Source organism: Lepidochelys olivacea (genome assembly GCF_965140295.1).
Source record: "Lepidochelys olivacea isolate rLepOli2 genome assembly, chromosome: 8".
NCBI lineage: Eukaryota > Metazoa > Chordata > Testudines > Cheloniidae > Lepidochelys > Lepidochelys olivacea.
Window position 1 is genome coordinate 33203092 of NC_140418.1, and position 23798 is coordinate 33226889.

Consider the following 23798-nt stretch of genomic DNA (forward strand, 5'->3'; position numbering starts at 1 on the left):
AAGGCCTGCTAGATGCACAGCTCAGACGGTGAGTGTGTGGTGCGTAGCACTTGTGCTCTGGTGTTCTGAAGGTTTGCTTGATTTCTTTCATTCTACCCAGATCTGAGCTTTTTTCCCCCTCTGGTAACTGGCATGTTCCCCACTTGAAAACCCAGAACATTAGGGTGAAAGCCTGGCTGCATGGAACTTAATGGCAAAACTCCTGCTGTTTTCAATAGGGCTAGGATTCCATGTAGAATGACTAGAGATAATAGCAGTGATGTGCTGGAGGGACCTGGCAGGATTAAGGGCAGGGGAGGGGGTATTCCTGGTCAAGATTCCACCATTAAATGGAAGGGAGAGTTCAGGTGTCTCCTCTGCTTCAGATGTAGTCACCTCTCTGGTATTGCTAATGGTCTCTGCTGTGGGAGAGTTTTATCTCCGAGGCTCCGAAGAGCCATTGCTCCTGCTTTGGAAGGGAGCTGACTGGGTTTAAAGCCTGGGGTTTAAAGAAAGAGACCCTGGCAGTGGGATCTCCCAGACCGCCCTTTAAAGGCTGGATACAGTGCTAGACTGCATGTTCAGGGGCAATGTTTTCAGCAAAAAGTGCAGCTTGATATAGGCTTGTTCACCAAGAGGGTGCTGACTCCTCTCTGTAGCACACAAGTCCAAGGAGCAGGGAATTTATCACAATCTAAGGGGTCATGTTTTGGTGGGATCCCGTTACTAAAATAATGGCAGCACAGCTCTGCAAGATTAAGAGACAGAGGTGTGCCACTGTACCCTTTTCTTTTGCTTTCAGAATGCACCATAGTCTGAATACTCAGTAGGAACCTCAAGGGATTATCTATCTCTATACGTGCTATGCACACACAGTCCATGCGATATTTGCAAAGCCAGGTGATAAACTGCATTTAACATGCATTTTTGACTGCCTCCTCAGGCCTCTGCCCACTAATCAATCTCCACTCCACGCTGCTTCTGACGCTGCAAACCCTGAATCAGCTTCCCACTACTGCCATTCCAAACAAACCAAAACCCACCAGGGAAATAGCTCCTTTTCTCCCCCGATATGTGGAATTTCTTCTCCAGATCCACACAGGCCTAAGTTTCAGGATGGACAAAGTGCAGTCTTGGACCACAGACAGGAGTAAGGACTGATCTTGTACAATCCAGCTGGGGTAGAAATGGGAGCTGTATACCATTAGAAAACAGGGATTGCCAGGATTTGCTTCCAGCCTTGGAAGGTCCAGAGAACACTGGATCTTAAAAACGCAACATCATTATGTGTGTAAAAGCTATTTTAGGTCATTTGTAGAGGCTTCTAATCTTTGTAATAGTTTTACTCAGGGCCTGTACCTTTCAGCTCAGGTGGAAGGACATGAAAAGTAGTACCAATTAATTATTTTTTTCCCCTAAAATGTTTGTAAAACACTTATTCTAAAATATGCAACATATTCAGAATGCCATTTATAAGTAAAGCAACCATGCCCAATGTATGCCGATACAACCTTTATGCCACACCACATCATCATGCAGTCCCTAGCTAGCTGGCTAGTTTGCTAGCTCAGGCTTCGGCATCCTCTCATAAAATGATATTGCTTATCTATATCCTGCTGGTAAGCAGCATACATGGTTTCTGCCATGCGTGCGGAATGATGTTACAGTATTTAAGGGATGTTCTTTCTATCTGGTGTAAAAGTTGTAAGCAGTTAAAATCTGGCACAGCATGCCGTGCTTCTGGGGTATCTCAATGGTTGCATCAGGCAAGAGGTTGAAGGCTGTCAGGGATGGGACAGTGTGGTCAGAACAAGCATCAGGTTCAGTGGTTGAAACAGAAGTCAGTAGCCAAGAATTAGAGCCCAGGATCACAGCCCAAGCCCAGGGTCAGGACTGGAGTTAGAGGTCAGTGACAGGAGCCAAGGATCAGACCCAGGTTCCCTGGAGTGCGAGAAGCAGAGCTGGGAGAGGTGCTTTCGCAGCCACGAGCAAATGCTTTGAGCAGCCACTGAACTGCTGCTGGGCTTAGGAGTTGGACTGTTGAATCTTCCAACCAATCAGGCGGTGTAGCCAATCAGGCGGCCTACTACAGGCCAGCTGCTCTCATCAGTTGCCCAGAGACTGGCTCTGGTGCAGGCCCTGATTCCCGACAAAGAGTGAGTGCTGTAGTTAGGTGAGTGGTGGTGGGAGCTCACCATGAGGCACCATTAGAAGAGTGTTATGGAGTTTATAAAATGGCCTTTATCATAGGTGGGAGGACAGGATAAATTAACGATTGGTCACAGGGCTGCATGTTTTTGCATTGCAGTAGCACTGTGGTTGAGGAAACACATGTTGCAGTGTTGTATCTGCCTCCTCCACAGTAGTGTCACCCATGCATGGAGTGTGGCTGATGTTCCGAGTTAGTGGCTGGTCCACATAAATGTTTCATGGGTCTGCTCCAGCTGATGGGCAATGGAAGTTGCCTATAGGCTCAAGTGGTGGCGGCTCTTCATGTTGGGACAGAAGGTCCCCTCTGCAAAGCCTGCTGCTGACTCAAGCAAGGTCAAGGACAGAAGAACTAGTAAGGGGAAGATGCTCCCGTGCATGGGAGGAAACAGTGCTCCTGATTTGCTGCCCACCGATCATTGAAAACAGGGAGTTAACAGAGTAGGTCACCGATCCATATTGACCAGCTGAGCAGGACCCATGTCAGGTGCTCAGGTACCACAGTGATGGATGCATTAGAAGGATCAGACTAGAAACAGCTGTGAGGCACAGAGATGAGAATTAAAGACTCCAAGGCATTTCTTGCTCTGTTGTCCTTGTCCAAAATTCCCTCCTAAAGCCACCAGAATGACCCTTCTCCTCCCAGAGCCACTGGCTGCTGCTCTTGCCCAGAGCACAGAGGTGGCCACATTTGTACCACGGTGTTGAAAGTGTGCCGTTTGGGAAGTGCTTTGGGGTAGAGTCTGCTTCCTCACACTTTTTTAAAAGCATTTTGATGTCTTTTGCAGAGCTGGAAACACAACCCCAGCCAGCTCAGTGCTATGTTGGACCTTATACTTATACTCACGTCAACATGAGCAGAGACAGCTGCAAAACTACAAACAGCAACAGCAATAATTTAAACACTCTGATGAATGAAGCCTAACAACACCTGTGAGGTGCATTTGATTAATTATATGTTTCCATGCAGTATATTTTTCAGTCACTAGATGTCTCTTTGTGTTGTGCAGCATTCCAGGCAGGATTTAGTTGCTGGTAAACAAAGGAGACAAAGCTGGGACTCAAGCTGTGTGGAAGCCTGTTTGTTTTTATCTATAGTTATAGCTGTTTCCTTTATTAAATATGTCCTATTTAAGATGGACTGCAATTTTATATATCATGACAATGCAGGTAAGTATTATTCCTATATCTACAGATGGAGAAAATAAGGCTAAAAAGAGGAGTGACTTGTTCAAGGTCACACATAAGTCCAGGGAAGAGGAGGGAATAGCCCCTCCTAAATCTAGACTCTCACATTCTCCTCTAGGTACAAGACCATCCTTAAAAACATATTTTCTATGAGGTTTGGCGAAAAAGTACTTCTTTTTGGTGGAACAGTAAGTGTCCAACACATGTTACCGTCTTATTCTAGCTGAACCTTGATTGTCACTCTCAGGCTTTGAAATTTTGCTAGAGTGAGATGAGAAAAACAAACAACTCAAACCATGCAAAGAGAAGGCTATATATTTTTGTTCTGCTTTCCAAGCTCTTCTGGCATAAACAGCAAGTTCCCCCATCATAATTCATCCTCTTTTCCAGCTCATTCGTTTGCAGCCACAGCTATTTGTGACATCATCCCACATCTATTGCTCTGGGAGTTACAAATTGCTACCACTCCTTCAGCCCCAAGTGCCAAGGTTGGTGGGGGGGTCAGTATGAGAAGGGGCAGAATAAGAGATAAACACATAACAAACAGGGCTGCCACTTTATAAGAGAAATCCCGTGCCAGCCTTCTCAGTATTGCATATAACCATAATCACTGTAATTGTGGAATGAGCTATGACTAGAGAGCTAGATCACAGCTAGATGTAGTGTAGACATAGCCTTTGGCTATGCAAGGGCATACAGGGCTCTGGGACTGACAAAGGGTAAAGGGAACCTTCTCCGATGTGCTGTTGGGGGCAGAAGGAGAGAGGTGTGTCCATGACAGCTCCCAGGGGATGTAGTTTGAGGGCTAGGGTGCATGTCTAATGCCTCCACTCTGAACCCTGCATGACGGGGTAACACCTGCTATCTGGAAGTGCATACTGCCCCTTTGCAGAGCAGCAGTGGGGTGGGTGCCATCATGTTTCTCAGTCCCAGCTGGTGGATTCTTGCCCCTGGCCAGCAGGATTCCTAGTGCACATGGGAGAACATGCCGGAGTCCCTGTTCCCCCTTGCAGAGCCAGATGGGGTAGGATATGTCCAACAGAGTGGTTGGCCTTCACAGGCAAGTACAGAATGTCATCAGTGTTTTGTCACAGAGCGAAGGCTACTGATAGAAAAGGCCAAATCTACCTCTTGGTTACATGTATGTGTGTAAATCCAGAGGAACGCCACTAAATCAAAGAAGTCACTTTGGATTTACACTGGAGTAACTGAGAACAGGGTTTGGCCTGTTGGCTTCAAAGTGTATCTATGGTCAGAGAAGTGAATTGTGAAAAAATGGCAACTTCTTATTCAACTAAACTGCTCCCTGTTTGGTCCTTACTTCAGTGACCAACGTTAGAGCCAGTGGAGCTGTGCGGGAGTGCGCTGGGCTCCATTCTCCTTTGCTTGCCAGCAGCACATGGTCAGCTAAATTTGCACTGCAGAATCTTCTAACTTAACCTCTAATTTGGGAGGCTTGTTTCTTGGGTGGCCAAGTTGAGACCCGAAGGGCCTGATCTTCAGACTGCTCAGCTCTGGGGATGTGGCTGCTCAGTACCATGGATGTAATTATAAGGGAGGATGGAGACAACACTATGCTTCTCCCCTACCCCTAAATTTTCAAGTCTCACTTAAAAGGAAGTGAAGGAGGGAGCAGCGAGGGGGCTGAGGCTTCTTAGGACAGCTCAGGACTCTCCGCATTCCAACGTGGCTGGCATTTACCCCATTTTTCAGTGCCTCTGAACAGAGGCCAGAGCTTTCTCAGGTCATGAACCAAAACCAGAGGCAGCCACTTTTGAAAATGTTAGCCTGACTTGCCAAGGGTATGGGCAAGTCAGTGGCAAAACTGAGAAGAGATCTCAGGAAGAATCTCAGGTCCATTTGCTCACTAAGTCTTCTTTTCTAGCAATCATGCTTAATCCTCAAGCAACTAAAAGTTATAAATTAGATGAGCCTTTGTTTAAGCATTTCTGGGCCGTTTTTGAGCTAGTTGTAATGCAGAGTAAACTGAGAGTTAAAAGGTGATTTGCTCTTTCACACAAAGCTAATGCAGTGTGTCTATATCGCTTGCCTAGCATGTTGGATTATAACAGAGTTTAACTTTTGGTGGTAATTACATACGCCAGGTTTTCTCTGACTGGTCACGTTTGAAGCCAAATTTGCTGCCGATATTTATATTTTCAGCCGTTGCATTCTGGATGGGTCTCCATCGTTTTTCTACTCCCGAAGAGGAGGCTTTGCGGGCTGTCTTTCTCCCCTTTACCTTTGTTCTTCCCCTTTTTAGCTCTGACAGATCAGAGTTGAGGTGCAACCTGCTGCATACAGATAAAGCTGTTTGTCTCACTAATCTGTCAGTATCTCGTTCCTTTACTCCAGTCGCCAACCGGTTGGCTGTCAGGAGGCTTAGTCCTTCTTGTTTTAACAGAATAAAAGTTTGCTATTTTACATGGATCACTACTATTGGGCCGCTGCACAAGCAGGTCCCATTCATTTGTCTAGCTAATCCACGGTATCTATCAGTATCATCTGTGTGCCTGGCTAGGCCAGATAAATCTATGGGTGCCATGACAGGGGCATGCCACAGGCAGCATCAACCTGGGCTAGCCACACTGAGCACACACCAAAGGGGTTCAGGTGCGTTTGTACTCAGGGCAGCCAACCCGGGTCCTGCTGCTGTTGCCTGTGGCAACATGGCTGCAGGACTATTTTTAGTGTGCTAGCTCAGCTGAGTGCCTGTGAGAGTACGTTTGTGTGAGCTGGGAGTCACATCACTAATTCCTAGCAGCCTTGAAGGAAGGCCAGGAAAGCTGTCCTACGGCATACGCACTGTAGGTACAACTGCGCATGGGAAATGTAGAAGAAAAAGCATCTCGGGCACTGAGATCGTTTTGGCATCAGGAACCAGAAGCAGAGTAAATGCTGAGGAGATAAGATCTCAGCCTGGCAACTGACCTCTCCCCCATTTCTCTCCCCCCTGGAGTCTGACAGATGCCTCTGACACCCTGTTCCACTGTCATATGTGGCCATCTGCTCTCTCTGTTACTGCAGTGCCACCTGATCACCAGCGAAATAGGTGGGAACTAAAACACCCGAGATGGGTAAAATCTAGCAAAGGGTGGCTGGGTTTCAGCAATCAAGAGGGCAGGTTGAGTAGGTTAGGCTTTGCTCCAGGTGATAGCTGTGTCACTTCTGTTCCCCAGATTGCTCTGTGAAACCATTACAAACAAGACGGGAGAGATCGGGGAAAGCTGAGATTCAGACAGAATCAGGTAGGGACAGTCTCCCATCCTTTCCTCACCCGGAGCAGTTCCTCCTTCTATGAGCAGTCCCAGCAGAACTAGCTGTGGGAAGGCACTACTCACTTCCAGTAAAGCTGGAGGGATCTGGCCCTCAGTGTCAGGAGTGCAAAAGCTCCATCATTTAAAATGGTGGTGGTGTGGGGGAGGCAGCAACACTTCATGTTGCTAGGTTGTACCCAGGGCCCAGTTTCATTTGACGCCAACTACAAGTCAGAAGGAGTTTTGCCTGACCAAGAGCCTCAGAATTGGGCCCACTATAACTAGTCTTCCCGGAAACATTGCATAAACTATTTCAAACAGCATCTGATTTTATTTAAGATATTATTTATGCTTATGAGGTACATTTTCCCTGCAAGGGGGACCGGCTACATCAAAGCCATGATGAGTCATTGAGTTACAAAGAGGGACGGTTTGCCAGTTGTCTTCTTTCAGAGCAGTGCTAGGCCTGGGAATCAGATTTACCTTGCATATTCGCAAAGGCAGTGATTTCAATGGAAGCTTTGCCTGGGGAAGGACTGAATAAAAACTAGAGCCGACTAGGAACCAGAATTTCTGTCCTATTTACGACGCTCTACTGCATTGGCCTCTGCTGAAGGAGAAAATGTCAATGATGAAGACTAATAGGGTAATAAAATTACTATTAATCCTAAAATAAATTCTTCAGATGTAGCGAATGCACAAACTTTCAGTGCATTTTAACTATCTGGGAAGTTTAGAGAGTCTGTATTTTTCTGTTATTAAGATCATCTTGGACAAAACAGAAGTCTGATATCAGGTGCTAAATTTCATAAATTGACTGTTTTTAAAATCAATTTCAACTCATAACAATTTACATGCAAGTGCTCAAAAATTTCACTCTATACTTGTGGAGCAAGAGCTGTAACTAGGGAGAGGACACACTCTCTTTTTCATACACAACCAGGGGGCTGAATCCCTCCTTTCAGTGCAAAACTCTGCTCAACATTAATTCCATAATGAAGTTCTGAGTGGCCCTGGTTTGCTGCGTAGAGACAACTCTGAAGTTCTAGGTGGCCACAGATTCCATACAATACTTAATGCACTGGGCTGCTCAGCCCTGCCAGGTATATGTATTATACATTGGGCCTATTAGACATGAGCGCTAGTCTTGCAAATTTACCAATACACTTTTATAGCTATGTTTATGGTTGGAATTGCTGCATGCGATGTTTACGGCAGCAGCAAAGACAGCTTTTCTTTTCATTCTTTTTTGTGTGAATTTAAATAAAGTCGGATAGAGATACAGACAAACAAACCCAAACCAAAAGTGTTAGAAACCACACTAGCCATGTTGTTTTGTAGATTCCAGATTAATTTGGCTGCTGTTGCTACCATGACGGTTTGTGTTTATGTGTGAACTATTTCATGTCCTATCCTGTCAGCTGGCACCTATGCATGCTGAAAATACAATGAGATGCCAATAACTACATGTTGATCTGCGGCAGAGCCCCTTCGAGGGCACTAAAGCAAAGGAGTAATCATGGAGTTCACTGCGAGGGCTCTATTTATTTTCTGTTACTGACTTTGGCAGCGGCAGTGTGACGAGCACTGCTTGCAGATGCCCTGTGTTTCACGGAGAAAAATGAACAGAAATCACTGCCCTATTTTACAATAAAATCCTATTGTTTTCCAAGGCAGACTGATCTTTGTGCAGCCCCGACAAGCAGGATCGAGATGCTTAATCTTCTGCTTTGACACTATCAGCTCTTTTATTGTTCACCCCCTATAATGATGTGATGACAGCTGCTGGAATCATTCCAGTTATGAGCTCTTGTAGGCACAGACCTACAGGTCTTGAAGGATGTGGCGGTAGGGTATAGATCACTTGTTTATACAAAAGAAAACCATTGCATGTTGCTATAGCCTCCGTGCTTATTAAAGAGTGGACTGGAGGATCACAGGGCATGGTGAATGGTTAGGATGCTGCTAGAAGCAAACTCAAGCAGGAAGAATGAAACGATTGGCATCTTTGTACATGCTGGGAGCGGTGTGATGTCCCAATCAATAATATGGGGCTCTTGTCTCTAGGAGGGTCTGGGGTTATGATCCTTTTATGAAAGGCATCATTTTTCTGGGGCTCTCAATTCCCCTTCCACTTCTGGAATATTGGGACTCTATCATTCAGGATGGGTAGACTGTCTCCCTTCATCCTGAACCTTCACCCCATCTTGAACTGAACCTAAACTAAAAAAACAATGAGGAGTCTTTGTGGCAACTTAGATCCTAACCAATTTATTTGGGCATAAGCTTTTGTAGGCTAAAACCCATCAGATGCCTGGAGTGAAAAATACAGTAAGCAGTATATATATTGAAGCACATGAAAAGATGGGAGTTGCCTTACCAAGTGGGGGGTCAGTGCTAACGAGGCCAATTCAATCAAGATGAAAGTGGCCTCAACAGTTGACTGTATTCTCAACAGTTGACAAGAAGGGGTGAATATCAACAGAGGGAAAATTACTTTTTGTAATGATCCAGCCACTCCCAGTCTTTATTCAGGCCTAATTTGATTGTGTCCAGTTTGCAAATTAATTCCAGTTCTGCAGTTTCTTGTTGCAGTCTGTTTTTGAAGTTTTTTCGTTGAAGAATTGCCACTTTTAAGTCTGTTATTGAATGTCCAGGGTGATTGAAGACATCAAATCAGACATCAAGAATTGTAACATTCAAAAACCAGTATCAGTGTGTTTTCCAGATTGGGCATTTTCTGCTGTTAGGGATGGTGCAATTAGAATATCTGGCAGAAATCACTGATATGATGATTTTACTAGCATTGTGCCATGACTTGAGCTGGCCCTCTGAAATCTGCAGGACATGGAATGAGCCCTGAGTTCTCTGTAGTGTTAAACCGTTAACTTACTTGTCAGCCTGCAAGAATTTGCCTTCTCCTGCCAATGTTATCATATTGTTTAATGATCTTCTTTGCTCCAACAGGCTGCCCAGTAGAGCTAAGATACCTCATTACCTTGTTAACCCCCATTTGCTTCCACGTGGTAGAAAAGGGCAAGGACATTCATTGGCAGCCAGCCTGCTTCATCTTTTGAGTCCATTTCAGAGGGTCACAGAAATCCACTTCAAGTTATTCCCCTCCTGATCCCAGTCATGTGACTCAAATGAGCCCTCTGTCTGAAGCTAATCTAACCCATTTCATTGTTTACAGCTACAGAGCAGGGACATCGGGAAGCATCAGTGTGTATGAGAGCTGGGTGAGTAATTTGAAACGAATAATTTTGGAGAGTATTGTTGCCTCTTTTGTGGTGTCATCTGTGTGACTAGACTGGACTTTTCTTGTAATTTAGAAACATTTTTGCTGAATAAGTTCTGAAATAATTCATGGTCTGTAGCTCATTCATGTGTTTGTCACGAGTGTTTGATTGTGCATAAAAAAACAGCTGGAATCTGAACTAAGTGGTCACCTGGGCCTGATTCAGAGCCCAGTGGAAGTCAATGGAAGGATTCCCATTGACTTCAGTGAATCAGGCCACAAAATGTTTCTGTCTGCTGATTGGATGACTCTGATAACTCTTAGGAAGAGGTTCCTTCTGTGAATGATCACAAATTCTTACCTTGCTTTTGGTAATATTCTTCAGTGTTCACTTAAAATTGGCTGTTTCAGTGAACAGTCTTGCTAATAAACTCACGTGCAGGAATTTTTCTAGAGAATGAACATAAAAGCAGCATGGACAACATCGTAAAAGCTAAAACACAAGGGAAGTTGCATTTGCTTGTAAGTCATCAGGAAATGCCACGTGTAGGGGTGCGAGAGGGATGTGAAATCAGCATGGAAAGACACTGTAGACTAAAATCATAGAGGGGTTGTCTTGCGTCTGGGGTCAAAACAGTGAGTTTTGGGGGAATTTAAGGAAAAGCAAAAAGACATTATCCATCACTGAAGGAGCAAGGAAGACATCACGTTTTGCATCCCTGAAAGCTGGATCCTGGCCATGAGGGCGGGTGATGCTGAGAGGTTGCTTTAGGTGAGAAACTTACCTCAGATAACAATTTTAGCTTGTTGAAAGTTGTGGTTAGTCTCTTAGAAGTGTTATACTTCTGTTTTATTTGTTTCCGTTATTCTTACTCAATGCTCACTTGAATTTGGGAATCTTTGTTCTTTGTTAATAAATATATGTTTTTTGCTATAAATTCATCTCAGTGCTGTGATACTAAATTCAGTGTAAATCTTCAGCTGAACCAAACAGGCTGGTGTGTACACTGTCTCTCTGGAGACAGTGAACGTACTAATTTCTGTGAGTTTCTAATGACAGAGGCTGGATACTACAGGGGAATACTCTTTAAGGGGGCTCAGGGATTGGGCTGCACCTAAGGTTAATGTGCAAGGCAGAGTAAAGGCTGGCAGAACTTCTGAGGAGATTGTGTAGATGGCTAAGTGACTGGAGTGACAGGGAGTTGACACCTCATTTAGCCCCAGTAAGGTTGTCTCTTGCAGAGTCAGAGGAGTAACAAGGCAACTCGTAGTTCAGCGTGCCCTGAGAAAGTGTCACAAAGATCAAACCCACAATGCTGCTAACAAAGGAATATTTCATGCTTGCTCCTGAATTGGAGACTTAGAATTGTCCTATTCAATGACTGGGTCTCATTCCAGTGCTTCCTTTCAATCTGTCTTCTAGACAGGAGATACTGATAAAAACGGCACACAGATACTATACTCTATCCTGGCTCCCTCCCTAGCTCTGGATCCATTTCAGGATCCTCTTCTTGATTCTTCCTTCTCTGGAGACTGCACCTTGCCATGGTGGGAAGGCTTGTGTCTACCAGTGACTTATGCTGGCAGGACCACTCAAGTTGGACAGATCAGAGGATGGGGATCAGAAGAAATACAGTGCACTGGGCCTCCAGTGTCGGTGTTAAGCGAGAGGCCAAAAACCTATCCTCACAAAAGAGTTAAGTTATAGAAACACAACTTAGTAGTTATTCTGGCGAATAGTATGATAGACAAGGATGGCAGAACCTCATTCATTCTGTAAGCAACATCTGATGGCACAGGAATTCAATCTCTTTTGCTTAGCAAAGAGAGGGCTTAGACTATGATTTGATCAGAGTCCATAAGTACCTACACGGGGAAAATATTTAATAAGGGACTCTTTAGTCTATCAGTCAAAAGTCTACCATGATCCAATGGCTGGAACAAGAAAAATTCAGATTGGAAATAAGGGCATACCATTTTAACAGGGAGGGTAATTAACATTGGAACAATTTACCAAGGGTCGTGGTGGATTGTCTATCACTGACTATTTTTAAATCAAGATTGAATGTTTTTCTAAAAGATCTAGTCTGGGAATTATTTTGGGGCAGTTCTATGGCCTGTGTTATATAGGAAATCAGCCTAGATGATCACAATGGTCCCTTCCTGCTTTGGAATCTATAAGAAGGATTCAGATTCCTTGTTCTTATACTTGTAGCCATTATCTGACCTATCTGCCACATCCATCACCATAGCATTTGAGTATCTAGCAAACTTCAAAGTTTATTAAAAAAATAGCCGTGTCTCCTTCCCTCTTCTCTGTTGGCAGGAACGATAGGCTAACACTTGGCTACCTTACACAACAGCTGTGTTTGGCACAAGGATGTGGAATCTGCTGGAGCCCAGGTGGGAGCTGAGGCCAGAGTGTCTCCAGACAGAGCTGGGCAAAATTTTTTGTCTCACTTTTTTCAGCAAAAAAATGAAGCTGAGGGGAGACTGAAATGTTTTGCAAATTCATGCCTGTTTCTTCAAATTGCTCATTTAGAAAACAAAATGAAAATACCCTCCCCTCCCCCGCCCCAAAACGGAAACATTTCCTTTTAACATGTTCACAATGATTGGGTGCCTAGCCTGATTAGGTGCTGTTGAAAATCCCACTACATGCCAATCAGTATTGTTAGATGCCTAAATACCTTTGGCAAGTTGGTTGTGGGAGCACAAAACCCATTGATTTTCAGTGACACTTGTGCTCCTAAAAAATTTAGGTGCCTCTGAATCTCTCTCCCAATGACACTGACCTGCTTTTGCTGCAGTCCTGATCCGATTCCTCCCAAACCAAACTAACTATAGGAATATTTTATAACAGCTCCTATGGAGAAGAGTCTGTAACGATATACAAGACACGACAAATCCCAGCAGTCCATGCTCAGTGTTATTCTGAAGTTAATGAACCCTGTGTGTGTCAGGGAGGGAGAGATGGAGTGGGCCAAATAGACAGTGTTCTTGGGAAACACAAGACATACCTGAAAGCAACAACTCTGAGTAGGATGAACAGGAAAGGGCTATTATTTTCGATGTTATGATTTGGTGGTATTGAAAATTGGGTTGGGGCGGACATGTCACTGTCTGGAGAGCACCTACCACATGATAATACTAACTGATAGTCATGTCATCTCCAATTAGGAGTTGTTCTTCTCTTATAAGCTACACAGACTTGCAAATGGTCAGTTCCTAGATGGGAAATCCCTTAAGGAAACTGCAATCATGGAGAAAAGTAAGACGGTGATCGTGAAAGTCTGGGTTGATGCTAGCAGAGCCACTGCTTGATGCAGTCCTTTAGCTCAAGCGGTAGAGGCATGTACTTTTAGATCTGGACATCTGAGGTTTGGTCCCCCCAGATGTCCCATTTGGAACATTGTTATAGGTGGGTGACTTTGTTATGGTTGTTAGGCTTTTACGTTCTTGTTTAAAGTGTTTCTTGTGAACTAGTGCCCAGCACGATCAGATTGCTTGAATCTTTGCTCAGCATTCCATTCAGATTATAATACACAACAGTTCATACCCTGCTGGGTCCTATTACACAATTATGAAATTGCTTGAGAACTCTGGAGCTTTCTGGTTGGCTGTGAATGATTTCAGACCTGTCAGCAACCTCTGTTTCTGTGTGTGTTTGTGTACAGGGGCCAACTGCTCAGTCTAGTTGGCTAAAGACACTTGCCTTCTGTTTCATGCATTGTAACACATTTTGTACCCCCCAAGTCCCCCAAAATGCATCATTTGATGTGCTTTACTGCTATGAATCATGGACTGGATATGCATATATATTGGCATGTTTCAGAACCCCCTATGGCTTCACAAGTTCTCTCTCCAAAGCACACATAAGGGCTAGGAGACATGCTAGGGCATGACAGCCAGAGAGGAATTACAATCAGAGGGCAAAATTCTTCTCTCAGACCCATTCTGCTCTCCTGACCTGTGTAGAACTCCCAATGACATTTCTGTGTATGTGGTGGGAACAGAATATTGGAACTGCAACTCAATGCAATGTGATGTGATCCAATACAATGCTACTCCGTACAACGACTTTCACACAAGTAGAATCCCGAAGCATTTAAGTTAAATCCGACAATCATAATAAACAACCTGCTTATGATTTTTGCTTTGCTTTCTAATGACTATATGAAAGTGGGCAAAACCAGGAAGCTGTAGCAATATTATATGGATTCGGCTTTCTGTGTACTGCCACTTTAAATGCTGCTTTGGGGGCAGGCATTTTTCAAAGATGGAAGATCTTACAGATTGAGTGACATGGTCTATTTCCTTTTTGATTGAGATTTTATATTTACTTGAAATAAAACCCACCAGGAATAAAAGTACATGTTTTGCTTTCTATCGATGAGGCAGACTATCAGTATCTTCAACAAAAACAAAGTAACCACAGATAGAAAAAGAATGAGTGATTGAAGAAAAGACAAGGCAACACAACATGGTAAAAGAGATCTTGGTTAGTGAAATTGAAACTTGTATCAATAAAGATTAGAGTCCTCCATAAGAAATATGCTAGAAGAGTCTAAAAACAAAATGCATTGGCCAACTGGTTGTGTGTGGATCTCATTCTCCAGTTTGTGCATCTGTAATAAGTTCAATGCTGTTTACACTAACTCATCCAAGAATTGAAGCAAGGTCCTTTTTAAATTAAAAATAATATTACGTATGCTATTTTGGCTGGCTAAATTAAACTCATGTTCTTTGAACCTTTCCGTACTAACTCCTAGTGACTGCACTGGGCACCTACTGGTCAGTGTACAGCTAATCAACTGCAGACACATTCTCTTCTCATAAAACAATCACTTTTGATTCCAGGAGATGTTAATGCCAATGTCAGTTTCATGGAACTCTTTGTACCACCCAAAAAACAACTGGAGGTTATTCTGAGGCTCATAGTCAGATACCAAACTGTACCACCAGGGCTTTGGTTATGGGAATAGCTGTTAAAATCAGACCATTGACATTCTCTAAGGACATACTGAGCGCATTGTAAATTTGTATATGAGACTTCCCTTGGTGTTCAGTGCAATAGTTGCACCCTATTCCATTAAAAGGAGGAAATATGACTTAGCGGGTAGCACAAAGGACTAGGAGTTGCATATCCTAGGTTGTATTCCCAGCTTTGTCATTGACTTGGGTCTTGCTCCTGCAACTCCTGGTATGGCGAAAGACCAGACAAATATGAGGAGAATCTATACATGGTCGTAAGTCATATTATGGAATAGCAGTTGAGAGCTTCCAGGCCCTTGCTGGCCTTCTCCTTTACTCACAGCAGTGTGCAATAAAATAGAGGTAGAGTCAGAGCAGAAGATGGATGTGTTTGAAGTTGCACAGACTTATGTGGGGAGACAAGCTCAGTCTTCATGCTAATGAGATGCTTAGTTAAGCAATATCTTTTTAGGCCTCACTCCTCTATTATTAGGTGGAGGTAACATGGCAGTTCCACAGTGCTTCCACTGATGAAAGACTGTGTTCCCCGCTCATCCTTATGCTTAATTGTGCAACATTTTTTGTTGTGTGCCCCTGGGCAAGTCACATGACCTCATGAGGCCTCAGTTCACCCATTGTGAAATGGGCATCATAATACCTCTCTCTTGGGGTGCTGGGAGGCTTAATTAATGTTTATAAAGTGCTTTGAGATCCTCCAACAAAAGGGCAAAATATTCCCGATGTCTTTCAGGGAGGACTATTCCAGTGCAACCTTTGAGCCCTGGGGGAGATGACTACCAACTGACAATTCCAAAATTCTCTCTTCTGTTTCCTAGGGCCTGAGAGGTGCAGGTCCTTAACTTGTGATGATTTTCCCACCCACACTCTGTCCACACTAAGTTTATTTCTATGACATTTCCCACCGGTGCTACCACTCTTTTGGTTCCAGTGATGGGAGCAATAGTGGGACCGATAATGTAGACATAGCATTGGGATCCACCAACATTTTAATCACTGTCAATTGAGAGGCACTAGGATCTAGTGGCTAGGGCGCCAGATGGGGAGTCAAGAAGCTTGACTACTATTTCCAGGGATGCATCTGACTGGCTGTGACTTTTGAAAAGTCACTTCAACCCTTTGTTTCCTTTCTTACACTTTGGTTGTCTTGCCTAGTTAGATTGTCTAGCGCAGGGACTCTTTCTCACAGTGTGGTAGTGAACAATGCAGCCCTGATCTTGGCTGGGACAATGGTAATGCAAATCAGCTTAATCATATAGACCTACTCTGAGAAGGGGTTGTTTAAGCATGGTGCATAAAATGTCACTAGTGACCTAGGCCCAGATTCTCAAAGGAATTTAAGCACCTAACTCCCATTGAAATCAACAGGAGTTTGGCATCTAAATGTGTGAGGATCTGCGTCCCCAGAACAGTGTCTATGCTAGCTGTGTCATAGCTCTGATGGGGCTAAGGCAATGGTAGCAAGAATAGGGATTATTTGGCAGGAAAGCCAAAGTGTAGCTGTTCCCTAAAGATTTTGCTTGGGGCCAAATGTTGAAGTCCTCACTTTGTCAGCTCTCTCACTGAAGTCAATGGGAAAGAGTGATGGGCTGTACCAGGCCTTCTGAGGCCCCCTGCTGGAAGCCTTGTGGTCCTACCATACCCCACCGCTGAAAAGGAACAGTGAAGGTGGGTCCTCCAGGCCTGCCTAGAAAGGCTGCAGCCAATCAGAGTGAAGCAGGCTCAGTTAAAAGGAGCTGCAGGGGGTCAGTTGTTGGTGAGGAAGCCTATGAGACTCTCCTGGCAAGGAGGCCTGGGCAAGACCCTGCTCAAGCAGGGAACAGACAGAGAACCCTAAGGTAGGGAAGAAGAGGCAATTACATGGGAAGAGGGCCAGGGAATAGCAGCAGCAACAGAGTTAAAGGAAGCAGCACATGACTCCTATTTGTAGGGTCCCTCAGTTGGGACCCAGAGTAGTGGAAGGTCACAGGACTCCCAAACAGCCATTGGCAGGGTGGCCAAAGCCCCAAGAAGGGGACTGTAGTGATGCAACAACTCACCAGTACAATGCCTCCTGCTGGCCATCTTGAGAATTAGATCTTTCCAGCCCAGAGCACCCCCTGCAGGCCAGTGTCTCACCTGCTGATGGCCCCCATGTCCCTCCCAGACCCTGGTACCCTTTACCCTGGGGATCTGCCCCAGCAGTACCCCCCACACTCTGGGCCTCCCCTCCCTGGGGAACCCCCAACCCTCTAAACCCACCTTGCCTCAACAGCTACTGCCAGTCATCATCTAACCCCCACTCACTGGGGCAAACTGCAGTGTAATGGCCACTCATCATTGTCAAGGGGTTAGGACCTGCTGCCTTTGCCTTTTCTCAGGCTGCCCTTCTGCAGCCCCAGTCTCTTTTGGCCTTCAACAAAGCCTGCAGCCTGGGGGTTTACCAGTCTGGAGCCCCACAACTCCCTTTGGCCTTCCCTAGCACTGCTCAACTTCAGGTACCTTGCTCCTAGGCAGCTACTTCCCACTCTAGGGCTAGAGGGGAACTCCTCCAGCTTCTGGCCCCCAGCCCTCTTATAAGGGCCAGCTGTGGCCTGATTGGGGTGTGGCCCCAGCTGTGGCTGCTTCCCCCAATCAGCCTAGCTGTTCCCAGCCACAGCCCTCTCCAGGGCTGTTTTTACTATTGACTCCCCAGGGAAGCGCTCGCCCAGGATTATTTTAACCCCTTCAGGGACGGAGCGGGGTGATCACCCCGCTACAGGGACAAGTTTCATTTAGAAGCCCATGCACAGGGCTGGAGTTTAAAGAGCTCAGAAATGGGGCTGAAGACCCTGCAGACACCAACAAGGGCACAGGGACAGGAATTTGTTTGTTCATTCACATATTGTCTGAGTGTGATCTGGCCAGAGGACTGGGCCACTGAAGACCCACCTGAGGGGTTAACAACCGACCAGGGGCACTGGGAGCAGAGAGAGAAGGTGCAAGTTCACACTCAACTGACAGGGGGCTCACGAGAGGTGAGTGTTTCCTGTCACAGAAACTTACCTGGGTCAAAACTAAATAAGAAATTCAGGATTCGGCTCATTTTACAGAATCAGCCTTTTTTCTCTTTGTCCCAGAATCAGCCATTTCAGAAATCTTTCTTCTTCTTCAGGTCAGACCACCAGCAGATACATTTCATCCTCTAGGTGTTTCCAGAGAATTATTGGAAAGCATCATGGCTTCGCATGGCTTTGATGCTGTTAAAATGATCGTCCCTGGCTGCCTGCATAGGGATGCAGCTAGAAAGTCTGTAGAAGGTTTCAGTTTGCATTTCCAAAGAAAACATCATTTTTTTTTTCATGAACGAGTTAGGACTTTGGCAGCTACACCTGGATTCTATCAACTGCCAGCAGATAAGAATCGTCATAAATGTGTGTCATGACTGGTTACATTAATTAGCCAATTGAAATCTGAAAATAAAAGAGATTCCAGTCTTGTTACATCTAAATCTCCATTTCAGAATTTCCACTGAATGTGTCGCTTTTGATAATCTGCCATGCCACGAGTATGGAGAGGTATTTATCTTGCAAAGCTATTTCGTGTATTTATTAACTCATTGTGTTTACTTATTTAAATATTCTCTGAAGATGAGACATATGGCAAATGCTGGCAGGCTTAGCCTCAGCTGCTTCTAAGATCCAGATGCTAATATCATTTCATAACTTGGCTTATGCAGCTCAGCTCTATCCCAAAAAGATTCTGTTTTGAATTACCATTATATTTGATATTAATACTAAGCATACTCACAGCTGTCCTGAATTGCTATTTCCACCCTCCGTGGGATTCAGCTCTCAGACAGAGGACATAACACTCTTGTATGTCTGCATCTCTCAAGTTTTTAGATCTATCCAGGGCTCAGAATGTATTGTCTACGATGGAGTGGATGTGCTAATTGCTTGCGCATTACACTCAAGTTTTAAGCTTGACAACTTTTCCAAGGTCAGGCCTGATTTGAAAAGTTTTTCCATGAGAATCATAATGACCCTGGCTGGTGCATTTTCAGAATGGATTGGGCTGGCCTTTCAAAGGAGCTGGATTTTTCAGTGGATTTAGTCACCTATTGATCCAGATTGGGCAATCCCAGTAGGTGCCTAAGTGCCCCATTGAAGTTAGCTAGTTGCCTATCTGCACCTAAATACCATTACAAATCTGGTCCTCGCTGCCCCTCAATGGGAGTTGGGTGACGTCTCCCTACCCAAGCTGGCTGATGAGCGTAAAGGCTAAAGAGGTCACATACTTGGAGTCTCGGTGAGTTTTACTCCTTCAAATGGAATCTCTGTCTGCCTAGAGGGCTGTTAAAGGATTTGTAATCTGGGAAGGAACAAAGCCTGCAAAGGGCTAATACCAGTGCCCCAGGAGCTGAGGTGCAATAAACAGGCCCCAGTCAGAAGGAATGTCACTTTGGTCAGTTTTATTTTCTTTTCCCCAGAGAGTTGGGGCTGTTGGGGTGAGGAAAGGAGGCGAAGGATCTGATTCCTTGTGCACTCAGGCTGTCTTCCACACTCACATGTTAAAAGACTGATCTGATTTTTGTCCAGCGACAAAGCACTTCTATCTTTACTGCACAAAACAGTCAGCAAAATCTGGAGCTCTTTACTCAGTTTTTGCTCCCCAAATTCCCATTGAAGCCTGTGGGTGTTTGCCTGAGTACACACTGAGCAAGGAATTCAGGATTTGGTTCAATGAAGTTAGGACAAAGCTTAAAGGGCATCTGGGTCACTTTCAGATTTTTGGCTGCCTGTGACATATGGCACCAAATCCATCCCTGGCACAAGCCCATTAAAATCAATGGCATTGTCCCAGGCATGAATTTGGCCCCTGGTTATGAAATGTTCCATGCAGAATCAGATCTGAGATGCACCTTGTTTGGGTGTTTTCCAAGGTACATGGCAATGCATGCTGAGATCCTGTTCCCCTCCCTTCGTCTTCTGCTTTCTCCTCTAAGAGGACTTGAATTTATTTAATCTCAGATTTCTTGCTGAAAACCGGCGAACTGAACATGAATACCTTTGAACTCCTGAAGTATCACTACTGCTTATAATAAGGCTGGGTATCAGGAGGTAGACACATCTCAACCTATTGCAAACACATCCGCATATTGCAACTTAAGAGGCATCTAAATGCCTGCGCGTTTCCTGGGCACTTCATAATGGCATTTGGAAACTAGACAAAGGCAGTTTACAATAAGCAAACCCAGCTCACCGTATAAAAGTATTTCCAAGCCAGACAACAATCAGCTGGAAGAGACTTGGAATATGTTAGAAATGGATAGCCAGGAAACCCTTTCCATGAAGTGCAGAAAGGATTTAGTTGCTGAGTGCTGCAAAGATGCATACATTTTCCTAAAAAAATATTCTCGGTGCCAGCATGAAGACTCAGTGCATTGTCAAAACAAGCCAAAACATTTATTAAAACCAATTGCTTTGGTTTGTGAGGCTACTTTATTTATGGTGCCATTAAGCCAATGTGTATTTGAGTTTAGAAGAGCAGTACCAGCCATACCTTAGGTGGCTGGGAATGAATGTGATCTGAACCTATACATGTCATGATTTGCCCACTGCCGTCTTTCTGAGGTACCAAGAATTCAACTGTGCTGCATCTTACATACATGCAGGGGTGGGTCAGATCCTGGCTATTCCTCCTGTGATAGTATGCAGTTTTGTGATATTACTGTGCAAAATAAATGGAATAGAATTACAAGAGGTGCTTTCAAGAGCCCTGTACGTAACTAATCCATGTCTATTTTTTCTTCTTTTAATCCTGACTTCATCAGGCTGAATTTCAGAAATGAATTTTGAATGCATCTGAATTGTGAAACTGTCCTTAGTTGCAGCAATGCCGATCCTGAATTATTCCACTGATGCCGATGGAGTTGAGTCGGGGTAAGTGAAACTGGAATCAAGCCTGGTGTGTCTCTGGTGGATACACTAGTAGAAGTTATACAGCTAACCCAGCAAACTTAAAAACAAACAAAACCCTCTCAAATGTTTATGCAAATCCAAACCTGTTAAATTTCATCTGCGTTTGGATTTTGGCTCTGCTCTAGTAATCTGAGGCAAAGAAAGGTTAAACCACCAGCTCTAAGCATTAAAAAATCAGGAGTCGGGTCCCAAAAATCTGGAGACTGGCTTAAAACCCCATGAGATTTTTAAATATAAGAGAATTCTTTTTATTTGCTTTCTGGACTTTGCTCTCAGGAGAGAGTTTCAAACTTTTATCCACAACCACAAGGACTAGAAACTTCTTTTCATTGGAAAAAAAAAAACAAAACAACTGAGATTCTCCTGAAAGCCCCTAGATTTCTGGAGCTCTGGGGCTCCATGAAAAACTCTCAATGCTTGTGGAAAACCTCATGATGAAATCAGGGGAATAGAGACACTGGAGCTGGCAATAGAACACAGGAGTCCGAACGTTCGAGCTGCACGGTAACTACTAGAGACTAATTCTCCCATGCCGGCCTTCCATGGTGGACGTGAAGATCCCCTCATATCCCTCAGTTTTTCCACACCTTTTAAATTACAGTTCAGTACTGTGACATCACATTGCTAGTATTTGCTACTCAGTAGATCATGTTGCCAGATTCTGGTCTCAGTTACTGCAGTGTAATTCCTGAGTAACTCCAGTGATGTGCAGTAGATCTCAGTCTGGCCCTCTGTTTAATAGCACACACGTTTGTGTGCCTGAAATAACAACTCTCATTAAAAATACTCCAGTATTCTAGATTCATTGCTCAGAACACTGCAGTAACATTCATGTAAACTATAAAGTATTTTGGACTATTACTCTGGAATACTACAAGTGTCTATTTATTCAGGGTGTACTGCAAGTAATTTTATTTTAACTGTTTATTTACATTTTTTAGGGACAGGTAAGTACAAAAGTAAATATACAGGTAAAGTACAAAGGCCAATGTTTGAAAAAGTGACTAGTGAGTTTGTGTCCCTAAAATGAGACACCTTAGAGGGGAAGTGCTGACTACCCACCCTTTGGAAATGGGCCGTCTCAAGCTGGGCCCCCAAAAAGAGAGGGACCCAATCTCACCAGTCACTGCTGAAAATCTTGGCCACAGACTTGAGATAGGGTGGTGTTACATGTGCAGATAAAAACATCCATCAGCATCCTTCTTTTGTAGTATTAGTAGCCAGATCACCGGGAATGTGTCCTATGTAAGTGCCTTGAAGAGAAGAATTTAGCCTCTTGTCAATGAGTGAAGTTCCAGCTATAGGTCCATGTCCTCACAGACAGAGGGGAAAAAGCAGCAACAGCAGCCTGTGGAAACTGCTTCTGAAAATGCCAGATGTTGTGGCAATGTCTCAAATCGAGCAACAAATGTGTGTATGTTAAAGATCTGCTAACAATCTAATATCCCTGACAAAGCAGAGGGACAGCCTCAGACTCACTTTACCCATTCCTCTCTCTCATCCTTTTGTCACCCCAGACAGAGCAAGAATGCAAACCCAAAGCACCCACAGGGGAAGAGATGTCTGATAGCAGAGGGCTCTTTAATAGAAAAAGGCATAGTGCGATCTAGAGGTTGGAACAACAAATTCAGACTAGAAATAAGGCACACATTTCTAACAGGGAGAGTAACAATTGGAACAACTTACCTAGGAACTCGATGGATTCTCCACCACTTGAAATCTGTAAATCGAGACTAGAGTCTTCTTAAAAGATATAGCTCAGTTGAAGTTATGGACTTGATGCAGAAATTAGTGGGTGAGATTCTCAGGCCCATGTTGTACAGAAGGTCAGACTAGATGATCGTAATGGACAATTTGGACCTTAAAATCGGAGTCTAGGAAAATGGAAAATCAGCACAGCGGTTCAATTGTCAGGGCAGAGCTGTGCACTTGCTTTATGTTCCAGGTGGACAGTTGGTTTTGCCTGATGAATGTGGGGAACCTAGACTTCTGACAAGAGGTCACTTCAGGCTCTGAAATTACTGAATGCTGCCAGGCAACACAAATTGGCACTTAATGTTGTTTGAAAAGGTTTGTACAACAGAGCCACAAAAATTGTGGGGTTTCTCATGTTCTGTGCAAATCCCACGTGGGCCTTGATCCTTACCACACAGTTGTGGAGTGCTGCACTTTGCAGGGCAAGCTACAATGTGATGAGCAGGTCTAGACGCGCAGAGAAACCCAGAACTGTGTTAATGAATGTGTTATTAGCTGGGGTCCAGTAACTCCTTTGTAATAACAAGAAGGAGGCCAAATATGTCATCCTCCAGCTAAATGGCTCATCAACATGATGAGGATCATGCTTAAGTCCCTGTTACAATATGCCCATTCTCTGCTGTACCTGCCTGTTTTTACCCTGGCCATTTTTGAGTTGGAGAGTGGGTGTGCCAGGGGCTTCAATGTTTTTTCCATTGAAATTATTCAGGGGAAAGGGGCGGCTTCCCTGAATCTCCTGATTAAAATTGTCAAAACTTGCTGTTTGCCACCATGCCTCCTCTGCTATTTTGAGCCATGCTAGTGTGGGTAAAGGCTAGGCCGGTATAGCTATCCATGCTGCAATCACACCTCAGACTGGAGTGTAGACGTACCCTTAGGTTCTATCCCTGCTCCTGCTGCTGTGAAGTTCCAGGTGGGCCTGGTATGCATCCTCGTGACCAGCCATGCAACTGTAAGTGGCTATGGCTTTGTTACAGCACTTATCTCCCTGACAGGGCTGTCCTGAGGCCCAGTTGAAAAGCAGCACAGAAGCAGCATTATTAAAAATTAAGACTGCCCGACTCCTGTAATTGCAATGGCCTCCCTGATGTGATGCGCTGTTATCACCTGCTCTCGCCAGCAATTGCTTATGTACACTCAGATGCAACCCTATCTATTTGAAAAGAAAGAGGGACACACAGCAGGCAGGCCCCAGATTCCCAGGATCCAAGCAAAGCTCGAATTCAGCCCACTGTCAAT

At 44.4% G+C, this 23798-nt stretch overlaps 1 long non-coding RNA gene across 1 annotated transcript in view; it reads left to right on the top strand.

The window, feature by feature from the left end:
- The window catches only part of LOC311525400, a 47721-nt gene that overhangs the window by 7987 nt on the left and 15936 nt on the right, over nt 1-23798 (top strand). Inside the window, exons 3-4 of the long non-coding RNA XR_014712766.1 lie at nt 9826-9871; nt 20657-20765. This is a non-coding gene — a long non-coding RNA (uncharacterized lncRNA). The remainder of the gene's footprint in view (nt 1-9825; nt 9872-20656; nt 20766-23798) is intronic.